At 49.5% G+C, this 8246-nt stretch overlaps 1 long non-coding RNA gene across 1 annotated transcript; it reads right to left on the bottom strand.

Moving 5' to 3' along the window:
- Positions 1 to 1298: 1298 nt before the first annotated feature.
- LOC149360316 (uncharacterized) lies at positions 1299 to 2954 on the bottom strand. Its single transcript, XR_016288320.1, has 2 exons — positions 2459 to 2954; positions 1299 to 1548 (listed from the first exon to the last, which is right to left on the bottom strand). It is a non-coding gene; the product is annotated as an uncharacterized LOC149360316 (long non-coding RNA).
- Positions 2955 to 8246: the final 5292 nt, after the last annotated feature.

Genomic DNA, 8246 nt, shown 5'->3' on the forward strand with positions numbered 1-8246 from the left:
GGCTGCGACGGGCCTCCCAAAGGTGGAGAAGGTGGTTGTCCACGTCTGTTTGTGTTTCTGTAAGCTGTATCTGCTGTTCGTGTTGTGTAAGTGTAGAAGTGAGCGATCTGGACCAGGCGTCGTATCCCGACTGGAGGGGGTCTACAATAGGTAGAGAGGTGCGGAAAGTCGTCCAGTCAGGGATACGAGCTTGTTTTAGTGGGCGTTTCAGGGGACGCATGTAAATGGTTGTGTTGATTATACAGTGATCACTACCTAGAGTGTCCTCTGTATTCAGCCAGTCGGCATGTCGTATGTTGCGTGTAAATGTGAGGTCCGGGCAAGTATCTCGTTGAATGGAATTGCCGACACGTGTTGGGTTGGCGGGGTCAGTGTGCAGGGTGAGTCCAAGTGTGGAAAGAAGTTCCGCAAGCTTCCTCCCACGCCTGTCCTCCCGGGGGTATCCCCAGCCTGCTCGGGGCGTTGAAATCGCCGACGATTAGGAGGGGATCCCTACCCGCCACCTGCATAGCTTGAGTGAAAATTTCATTGAACGTGACGTTGTTAAGTTTCGGTGGGCAGTAAATATTTAGAATGTGTACAGGTGGGTCAGACCGCTTTAGGGGCAGCACTGAAACCATCGTGTATGGGAAGGACGGTGTTGTGGGAAGTGTGACCTCCTGCGCAGTGTATCGCTTGTGAACAAGTATACATGTCTGCGGGTTGTGTTGAAATCCCAGGCAGCACAACAACATTGGCCGAACGTCGCGCAAGTGTTGGCAAAACTTGGCACGAACATCGGTCCTACACTGGCATTTGGGCCGAGCGCTACCACTTCACACATTGGCCTTACTTTCATGCCAGTTTTGGGCCAACGCTCGGCCGATCAAGCGGCCAACGCAGTCCCGATGTTCGTTCTGCAGCATGGACCAGCAAAGGTCTCATACTGGCATCCAACTTTCAAACATTGGTAGCCAAGTTTCAAACATTGGTAGCCAGCTTTCGAATAATGGTTTCCAGCTTTCGAATATTGGCATCCAGCTTTCGAATAATGGTTTCCAGCTTTCGAATAATGGCATCCAGCTTTCGAACGCTGGCACATGCAATTAACCCACTCGCCAATGACCGGCACTGTGGATAGATGTACATACATAACATTCTACCTAGCAAATATTCATAAATGAGGGTGCGAAAGAATTCCAGAAAAAAGACCCGTTTATTGCTCTGAGTTACAAGAATCACGCTTCTAGCGCACACAGGATGGTTTGCGCTACCACCAGCCACCCTCGGGAGTAAAGAAAAGGGGCCCAAGAGCATGGTGGCAGAGGCTGTGGGAAAACAATTTATTTTCAAGTTTGGTGAGTGCCGATCAGGTTGGACAAAGCATCTCGGCAAGCTGCTGCGGCACGGCTAAGGCATCCAAAAAGCGCTCAACGGAGCTGTCCTCCAGTGAACTGATCAGTCATATCCGAAGTAATCGTTGCACTCCACTTGCAAGGGGGCTGCTGGACTGCATTCAAACAAATTCCTCGTCCAGTTCTTGCACGATGGCCTCACGAAGTGCCAAGCCTGCAAAGAGATGCATGATGTCATGGTAAGTTGAATTATGGCCATCACAGTACAAAAACAAACATAACAAAGATAACACCGAATTTTGTGAAACACAGTAATCGTGAAGACACTAGCAACATATTTTACAGGATAATTTTTAATTTATTCTTAAGAACCAGCCCCACATTAGTTGCACAAAGTGGAATTTAATTTACTAAACTTCCCTTACACCAAATGGTTTAATTTAGTTTAATGCGTCGTGTCGCACTCCCAGTAAATATATTCAATGCGAGATAAGGAAATTAATGTGATATTGAAAACAGATTAATGTATTATTTTGTTTTAATATCATAACTTGTGTCTCTAAATTGCGAGGTAATTTTTTATTCCAGTAAATATGCACAGGTTGTAGCGTCTCTTCCACATGGACGTCAAAACAACATTTTTGATTAGTTTTATTTAATGGGGTCAAAAATGCGGCTTGCGACTTTTGACGAAATACGCTGAACGCAAGGAACTCAGGGCACCTTTGTTTTACCTTAGTTGCTTCGCATGCATGCTATAGTTGGATTCGAAACTGCAACTTGAAAACCACACAAAAATACTAGTCTGATAGTCCAGAGTAATGCCCTTTTTCATTGCGAGAGAACTTGGGCAAAAGCTTTAACCAGTAATTGCGGATTTTCTATTGAGTCTGCAAGAGTAGAAGGCAAAAAGAAACACTACGGAAGTATTACACATATCCTTACCAACTAGTCTGCAGTGGAAAATTAATTAAGCGGTTCTGATTTCCGTCGTGCATAAGCGGTAAAGGACATATTCCCGAATGCATCCTATCTCAATTCATATGAGTTCAAACCCGCTGTTAGCCAAAGTAGTGAATCTTTAGTGAGTTCATCTCACCAAAGACGAAAAATTAAATTCTCACCATTCGGCCACAATTCCACTGCGCACGACGTCAAGCAAGCCATTTCGCAATGAGAGTGGGTACACAGAAGTCGTCCTCGTGCTTTTTGGCTCGCTCTCTTCTCCTGCCGAAAAAATAAAGGCGCATGTAGTCAAAGCAACATTTACTACAAAAACCACTTTAACTTCCAGACGTATATCAAGATAAAAGAGTTTTAGTACTTACAAAAGATCTTGCAGGCGGTACGAACAGCGTCGGAGCTCTCCTAATATATGAGTGTGGCTTTTCGCGTGCGCAGACTATGAACGGTGCTAGCTCGAGTGTGCATGCATTTTCGTCGCGTTGGTTTGCACGTGGTTGAGCTCCGCCGTGCAGTCAAGAATGCCTTATTGTGATGAGTCGCGCGGTTCCAAGACGAGCAGTGGAGACGATGGTGTGGGGGGGTGGGGGGTTGGCTGGAGGGGAGAGAGGAATTTTCCTTTACACAGGTTTTGCGGTTCCGAGAAAAGTCCTCGAGCTGAAAGGTGGAGACCGGGAGGTGGAGGAACAGCGAAGCGCGTAGCTGCGCGCGAGGGAAAACAGGTTTGAGAAAGTGACAACCAGAAAGAAAAAATAGCGCTTCGCGGGGTGGGGTGTTAGCCCGCTACCTGGAAAAGGGCACGGCCGGGAGAACAGGTGGGGAGATATTGGACTTGAAGACTTGAAAGAGAAAGGGAAAGAGGCCAAAACACGTGAAAAGGGTTTGGAATTTTTGGAGAATGAGTCACATGGCCACAGGCAGTACAGAAAGGAATATCTACAAGAGAGAAGTGGATGGGAAACACGGAAGCGTCAAAGTATTGCTACAAAGCTGCAGCAAAAGCCTGAAAATTTTGAAGTGAAAAACTTGGAGCTTCAAGATGCATTTCGCCAAAACGACTTGAGACACTCGCGTATTTTGTGGGGCCGTATGATGTGGCTTCTGTTAGTTCAAGATAGCTTAAAATGTTACCACATAATAACAAAAATATAAAGCAAAAAAAAAATATCCAAGCAGAATGCGCGCTCTTTCATAGTTTCATGTACCGTACATGCGCCAAACAAGCAAGGTTAACATGCGTCTAACGCCAGTTGTCAGTCCATTTATTCAGTGGTCGTCGAAGAATCCTCAAATTGTTTGTTGGTGTGGAAGTTTCGCGCAAAAAAGCAAAAACAAACAAAGGCATGTTGAATTGTGGTTCGCAACTACTTTCGACGGTTTTCATCAATAAAGGTCATGTTCGAAAGAAAAAAAAAACTTGCGAGTAAATATGCAAGGACGTGAGCAAAAGCTATATTGCCCCCAATGCAAATTACGCAACAGAAGAATAAAATGGTCAAAAACAACAATTTCCAACACAACGATTTGCAGAAAAGGAAGGAAATAGCAAATCAGAAAACACGGGAAAGGCGCAATCACAGGGCACGACGTAGGGAAGCGTAGGAATCGCTTAGCACGTGTCCGCGTGCGTTTATGAAGCACCCGCCTAATATTTCACGAGCGCAACGCATAATTCAAAATTACGAGGCGACTGCTTCGTTTCTGGACGTTGCCAAAACTGAGCACAATTTCGGTTTAGCGAATGCACTTGCGCTAATCTATTACGTTTGTATCGCGATCTCCCTGAAGCAGACACCAGCTGCGCACTGCGGCAGTGAATTCCTAGAGCGAATAAAAAAAAGTGATTTTTTATTCCAAAAATTTAATAAAATGAAACTTATTTCATTTTTGTTGAAGGCACCTGTTCACAATTTTTGTTGAAGGCGTCTCGGGTGTAATCAGAACGTTAATTCTGATCAACAGGACTTCGATCGCAATTCTAAACGTATTATTGCTGCTCACTGCGCAACCAGAGTGCAGTTTTTCCAACGGAATCATGGGTAGCTTTGCTCACAAACTGCAAAAGTGTTCGCTTAAAATATAATAATAAATAAAACCAAATCTTTGAACTCGCATGTTTTAGCGCGTTCGAAAATTATGAACTGCCGATATGGTACTCGACAATAAAATTAATTTTGAACCCATTTTAATGGATGACACAATGTTTACCAACGTTTGCCAGTATACTTTGAACACTGGATAAGCGGTGGTAATCCTAGGCCAATATAGCCAGCTCCCGGAAATGGCATAGCCAATTCTGGCAAAGAGTGGAACAACACTGGCTAACATGGCCCATGATAGCCATGATTCGATGATGGCACAGCCAGCAATGGCAAACAGTGGGACAATCCTGGCTAACCTGGCCCATGATAGCCAGGATCTAATGAGGGCTCAGCCAATACTGGTAAAGCGACGGACAACCAGGGCCATTGTTGGATGTGCTAAGGAGTGGTACAACCAATATCGGATGCTCACTGGCAACTCTGGGCCTAGTTAGGGCCACGCTTTGCCAGTGGATTTCCAATATTGGCCCGCCGTCGTGTGCTACCTGGGATGTAGTGTAGTTTGTTAGTTTGGCACCGGCGCCGGGTTCCTGAAGGGCAACCACGGCGACGAGGAACTCAAAGGTCTCAAGATAGAGGCGGAGATGAGTCCGCTTCTTGTGGTCCTTGAGACCTCGGCAGTTCCACTGCGTTAGTGTAAGCGGCTGAGTTGTTCTTGCTCGCGACTTAGGGTTGGGGGCCATGGTCGGAGGCGGAGGGTGGGGTCACGTTGTTAAGACTCCCCAGTCCGCTAGTGCCCGGCGCAGACGTGCAGGAGTCTTCCGAAAAGTCAAACTCATCGGGAATAGCTCTATTGAATTTTGAGGGGCGGTTAGCGTCCCTGATGGGTCCTACGCGTTTAAGGACGCGCGGATTATCTTTTATCCATTTTTGGATAATGTGCGTTACGGCTTGTGTCACCTGTGCGATGACACTCTCCACCTGACGAGCGATGGTGTCATGGATAATTTTGGGGAGGTCAGCCAATTGTGTTTCAATTGCGGTCACCCGGGTCTCCAGGGCCGCTGCGCGACTCTCCACAGGAGGAGGGATCTCCCTGTCTGTTATGTTTTCTGCCTCGTCGCTCGACGCGGGCGGAGTATGGAATTGGGATTTGAGCGAGTTAAGCTCGCTGGCTAGTTTTTCGTTTTGAGCTCGCAAGAGGGCGAGCTCGCGCTTGAGTTCCTGTGTCTCGGCGGTGCTGGTGGGGGAGGAGGGAGGAGGGGAAGGAGAGGAGGCGACCCTCGCCCAGCTGCCTACCTTGGGTTGGTTGCAGGCGGCGCCGCCAGATGAAGCGCTGAGAGCTGGGAACTCCGCTGCTCCGGGTGGTGGCGTTACTGTTGCTGTCTTGCCAGGGGGAGGCATCACGCCACGCCGTGGCGTCTTCTGGTTGTTTCGCTGCCGCCCTCCCCGTGTAGCGCCGGCATTGGCTCCCTTGGGTGGCGTCCTGGGCCCTGGCTGCGGCAACTTGATGAATTTCGCGGTGCATTCGCGGGAGCTGGTGAGGTGCGGGCCCCCGCAGATTAAACAGATAGGATTGCAGACGTGGGGGGCCATCCCCTCAGTACCAAGCCCCACGTTTTGGCCACAAAGGCCGCATCTTTCCTTGACCGGGGTGGGACAGTTGTCCACCCGGTGCCCCAGTGTGCCGCAACGGTAGCACGCTGGCACTGTTTTTTTGTACTCCTTGACGGGAGTCAGTTCTGCGTTATAGTGGACGTAACGCGGAACAGTGCGTCCCTCGAAAGTCAGCACAGCTACGTTTGATTGTCCCAGCTTGCGCACATGAACTAGTTCACCACCGCGCCACTGCACATTATCTTTTAGTGACTCACTGGTTTCTAAGTTGTGAACAGATATCACACCGCGACACACATCACCGGTGAGCTTGAGGTGGCCGTGAAATGCGAGCGATCCTCTGCTGGTGTTAAGTTGAATGTCCGTGAGGAGCTTTTTAACCACTTCTGGGTTCTGCGTGCCACAGACGATGATGTTCTGTTCCCAATTTGGTGAAATGGTGATGGTGTTCATGTGCTGCCTACCGATGAGTTGCGAAATGGCAGCGCCGAGCTCACCTTGCTGGAAGGCCGTCTTGAGGGAGACCGTACTGCGTGGCTGCAGCACGACCACGTAGTCGTCAGGGTCCATCCTGACCGTTGGCTTGGGAGTCCACTTCGAGACTGGTGAAGAAGTCTTCTGTGGAGGTGCAGAAGACGGAGCGCGAGCGTCTCCCGTTGCTGAATTGTTGAGAGGAGTCTTGGGTGTTGCCGCTCCTCGTGCGTTCTGCCGGCGGCGGCGCCGGCTCTCAACGACTTGGAAAAGGGCAGCTTGCTGCGCCGAAATGGTGGATGGGCCGTCCTCTGGCTGGCTTACAGGGACAGATGACCACGACAGAGTCGTGGGGTCGTATCCGCGTTGTTCAGGTAGAGCCATGTTGAGAGGTTGGCCGGCAGGCGTCTCCGCAGCCAGCGGCGGAGGAGCCGGAGCCGTTAGGCTTAGCTCGACCGCTACGTGGTGATGCGGAGGATTGCTCGAAATGGCCGAAAATTCAGCGTACCTGGGTGTGATCGGGTTCTCCAGGATCCTGCTGACTTCACGGTAGCAGTCGCACAGGTTTGATAGGCGTTACATCAGGTTACCGCGGTTCCAGCCGAGAAATCGACGGAGCCGATGCACCACGCGTCCGATCACTCCGCGCTCAAACGCGGCGTCCCCGAAAAGCGGGCGGTTCCCTCTCCGAAGACCAAAAGCTAGCCGACAGCATTCACAAAATTGAAGAAGCGCAAACGCAGACTACCAACACCCTCATTCAAATGCAGCTTACAATGACTTCCATCATGGAAGAATTATGCACACACCGGCAGGAATTACTTAACTTAGGCACCTGGCAGCAGGAGGCAGAGAGTAGGCTCTTTCCCGTCAAAATTCGTAAACCCGCTTCTTCTGAAGCGGTATCAGACTAGCACAATATGGCGCCACAACCAAACTACACCATCTGGCAGTGGAACTGCCGAGGATTTAACCGCAAACGAGCTGTACTCCAACAATTCCTCCACAATAGGAACGGACCGGACTTAATCGCACTACAAGAGACACAAACCAATAGCAAGCTAGCTGGATATCAATCCTTTTCATCGGGGGGTGACACGCTTGGAGTCACGACTCTCGTCAAACGAAATATTACGGTTGTCTAGCACGATACCCCAGTCACAAATGTCACACACGTGCTAGTCGAATTAATTCCGCCTAGGAAACCTGACCACAGTCTGTTTGTGCTGAATGTCTATAGCAGCCCAAAGTTACGGAAAGCAAGCTTTGGCCCGCTCTTTCAGGCGACCGTGAAACTTGCAGGCAATCACCCCGTCATTTTCACGGGAGACTTTAATGCGCAACACCCGGCTTGGGGGTACCCACAGGAGGACACTAAAGGTCGAAAATTGTGGCTCACCGCACAACAGTGTGGGTTGACTCTTCTTACAGACCCAGTAGTCCCCACCCGCTGCGGCAACAGTGTTTCCAAGGATACGACTCCCGATCTGACTTTTGCTAATAATTCGGGCACTCCAACATGGATAAACACTCAACAAAATTTCGGCAGCGATCACTACATATTGGAAATAGTGGCTTCAACTGGCCCTAAGCGTCGTAGCGCTCGAGCTCCCACCCTTGTCGATTGGGACATGTTCCGCGCTAAAAGGGCCGCCCGAGAAGCTGATACCCCCGATATACTAGACATAGATGTCTGGGCACAGGATCTTTGCCAAGATACCAAGGCAGCCACCCGTACGTTAGAGCAGGCTGACCACCTGGAGATTGCGGACAGCCGGCTTCTTCACCTATGGAAGGCAAAGAGAGGACTCGAGAACCG

Source organism: Amblyomma mixtum, chromosome 2 (genome assembly GCF_055824585.1).
Source record: "Amblyomma mixtum isolate Tamu chromosome 2, ASM5582458v1, whole genome shotgun sequence".
NCBI lineage: Eukaryota > Metazoa > Arthropoda > Arachnida > Ixodida > Ixodidae > Amblyomma > Amblyomma mixtum.